Consider the following 4,007-nt stretch of genomic DNA (forward strand, 5'->3'; position numbering starts at 1 on the left):
TGCACAGTCTATCTAGTCGTGTGGCCATCTTGCCTCCCTGTTAGATTGTTCTTATATATGAGCTAAGCAGTGCTTCCCTTTACTCTAGAGGGTTGCTTATGAGCACGCTGCTCTCAAGGTGAGTGTCTGAGATCCCCTCTCATGTCTGGGAGTCGAGTCCTCCACTCCCTGAAGCTCTGGGATGACCTTAGCAGTGCTCCCCTCACTCCAGAGGGTCGGTTATGAGCATGCTACTCTCAAGGTGAGCGTCTGAGATCCCCTCTCATGTCTGAAAGTTGAGTCCTCCGCTCCCTGAAGCTCCGGGAAACACCATACCAGATTGTTAGGCCATCTTGCCTCCCTGTTAGACCTTTTCTTATAGGTGAGCTTAGCAGTGCTCCCCTCACTCTAGAGGGTCGGTTATGAGCACGCTACTCCCAAGATGAACTCCCGAGGGCTTCGTGAGACAGCCATATCAGGTTGTTAGGCCATTTTGTCTCCCTGTTAGGTTGCTCTTATGGTTGCGTTCAGTAGAGCTCCTCTCACTCTACAGGTTCGCTTATGAGCACGCTACTCCCAGGGTGAGCATCTGAGTCCCCCTCTCATGTCTGATAGTCGAGTCCTCTACTCCCTGGAGCTCCACGAGTAACTAGGCCTCTTCATGGCCTCTATAATGGCACTAAGTGCTTTCTGAAATCCATGTCTATGGTAAGTTTGCACGCTATGCATCCTGTGAACATTCTAAAATTATTTTTGGTAAGGGTCACGCACGGCAGGTTCCGTACCATTTGTCGGAGTTGGTCGAGCCCCGGTCCTTACCTTGGGCCCCTCTCTAATTATTTCAGTGGTTCCCATCTTGAGAGAATGGGGAATCTCCGTCTCAGATGCAATGAAGGCTTCCCTTGCATTCTTCAGTGTTCTGAGGCTGTGCTTCGGCAGGCAGGTAATTGGCTATCCTTTGAATCCTACCTGGGAGAGTAGGGGTTGATGTTTATCCTCCTAGGTGACAGGTTGGGGTCTGGTAACAAAGTAACCCTAGACACCTGGCCATATCTGCTTAAAAGAATCACACTGTTGTCTGATTCTAAGCCTTTGAGCTCTGCCTTGGGGCCAGGCTTTCTTTGTCTAAGCCTTTAACAGGTAAGTTAGTTTGGGCATGTAACTTGAGCCTTTGGCCGAAGTGGATCTCGTCACTGACAGCCGCTGGAAGTGTCGGAGGGGCAACTTCCCTGATTTGGCAGATTTGGTACTTAGTGCTTGCCTCGGTCCTTGGCATGCACTCCCCTCAGCATGGCAGTGTAGGTATTTCATTCCCCATAGCGACAGCTAGAGGACGCCGTTCGAGTTCCCTCGGAAGGGAACGTCTCAGGTTACACATGTAACCATGGTTCCCTAAAAAGGCAACAAGACACTGCTTCCTCTTTTTCTTACCATGCCTCGGACCCAAGCTTCAGACGAATATAGGCGCCCTTTTATAGGCGCCCTTTTATACTGTGGTCGTGAAGGTAGTGATGTCATAGGCTGTCGCTGGCCAATGTTATTGTCGTGTTTAGATGTTTGCTTCAGACACCGTTCACGCCGAAGACATTCCCCATAGCGACCTCTAGAGGATGCAGTGTCTCGTTCCATCTCGAACCATGGTTACATGCATAACCTGAGACATTTTTTTTCTGCTTTAGTTTTAAAGCTTTAATGATTTTGTTGTGTGTTTGTATAATTTTTATTAGTTTTTTTTAATAGGTATATATAGTTTTCATAATTTTTTTATTTGAAATGAAAGTGAGAAATGTTACTTGAAATAAGTTTGTTTCATGGTTTTAGTTTTAGTTGATCCACTTTCATTGCATGCAAGCAGCTAAAAGTTCTGCAAAAAATGTCTCCCACAGAAGAACACAAAACTGTGAAGTTTCCATTTTTATTTAAATTGAAACATGATTTATTATCTTAAATAGTCATGGGACGTAGGGCCATCATAATGTCAAATTCATATATTTGTCTTTTCTTTTTAATATCAACCTTTTATGTTTAACTACCTAAATGGAAAGAGGAAGTTTTACATTGTACGTAAGCATCAGCATTATAACTTTAACTTTATTAATCATGGCTGTAGATCTGCTAACCACACTATGCATGAGATATAGCACATTTAAAAACAGCAAGCACGGCCAAAGTGGCCAAAATGCTGAACAAACCAAAAACATAGAACACAGGGCAACCCACAGATTCATACCATAAACTCACAAAGAATTGAAAGCCAAAGAGAAGAAGTAGGTTTTAAGAGATGATTTAAAAACAGTTAAAGACTCTGCCAATCTGATATATAATCTGGAAGGCTGTTCCACAGCCTAGGGTCAGCAAGCGCAAAGGCTCTATCCCCTCTATGCTTTAAACGTGATCTGGGGACAGAGAGAAGTCTTTGATCACCAGACCTCAGATTTCGTGTAGGATTGAATGGATAAAATTGATCAGAAAGATAGCTCAGTGCCAGATTATTTAAAGATTTAAAAACATAAAGAATAATTTTATACTCAATTCTAAGATGCACAGGTAACAATGCAACGATTTCAAAATTGGAGTAACGTTATCAAATTTACATTGTCCTTTGAGGAATTTAGCAGCGACATTTTGTACTAATTGGAGACGAGTGATGGATGATTTAGAAATGCCGAGGTAAAGAGAGTTGCATGGCATATATGACAGATATTCCTACTGGCCTGTTCCAAATAATTGACTTTATATGTATGTTAAATATAAATTAATGGAATTTCCCATATTTTGATCACAAAGTGTATTTTCAATTTCATTTTCAAATTGTTGGAGGCTTACTGGAACCACACATTGCAGGAATGAATAAAATCTGCTAGGAATATGAGATGAAGGGTGTGAAGCTGAGTTGGGTGTGGAGCTGAGTGATTGGTGATAACACTAGTGAATGTTTGTAGAGAGTGCTAAAAACTGTGTTCATTTGCAGCAGAGATTGATTAAGACTCCTTAATGTCGCTTTGCAGAGTTTTACCAGAAAGTTAATGCTGTGTTTTGTTTATTCAACAAAAGTCATCCATCTTTCTTTCTTTTTATCCATTCATCTTTAATCTTTTCATCCATCCATCCATCTTTCAAACTTTTCATCCATCCATCTTTTTATCTTTTCACTCATCCATTTATCCATCTATTCATCCATATTTCAATCTGTCATCCATCCATCCTCCACCCATATTTCATTCATCCAACTTTCAGTCTTTTCATACATCCATCAGTAACACTTTATAGTAATTTTCATTAATAAATCATTAACAAACATTGTATAATGCTTAACAGAACATTAGTTAATATATATTCAAATAATCAGAGAAACAAGATAATGTGCTTGTTAATGTTTACCAATAAACTTAGAAAACATTAACTAATAATTAACAGACCATTAATTCATGTAAATTCAAATGCTTACAAATTTCATTAAGCTTTCAATTCATATGATCATGCACTTCTTGAAAATCTACAAATGATGTTACAGAAAGATTAGAAGCTTTTGTTAATGCACAACACTTTTGCTGTTATTGAGGTGTGATACATGTAAGGTTAGGGACAGGTTTGGTGGTGTGGGTAGGTTTAAGGGTTGGTTAAGGGGTTGTCACAGAACAGAAGAGTAGATATTTTGAATGCAATGATCTTTAATTACAGATGTTGGATAAGGAACAGCAGGACAATGTGTGAATATGGAGCAGTGCACATGATACAAATGATAACTTAACTTGAGGTTTGAATCTTTGTAGTTGAGATGGAATGGGTGCACGCTGGCAGTAGAGTTCAGTGAACGGGTGAGTACAAGTGATGAAGGTATCCAACATGAAGGTAGGAATGCACTGGAAAGGAGTCCGTCGTAGAGTGAGACCTAGTCTCAGCCTCAGACATCACGCCCACGGAACGTTGGCTAAACGTCTGATGCATATGGCACACAAAAGTGGAAACACTTCAGGAGTTTCGAAGTCGTCATCGGATTGGTTGAATTATACAGGATTTCTGGGAGA

This window comes from Sinocyclocheilus grahami, unplaced genomic scaffold, assembly GCF_001515645.1.
Source record: "Sinocyclocheilus grahami isolate Dianchi unplaced genomic scaffold, SAMN03320097.WGS_v1.1 scaffold945.1, whole genome shotgun sequence".
Lineage (NCBI taxonomy): Eukaryota > Metazoa > Chordata > Actinopteri > Cypriniformes > Cyprinidae > Sinocyclocheilus > Sinocyclocheilus grahami.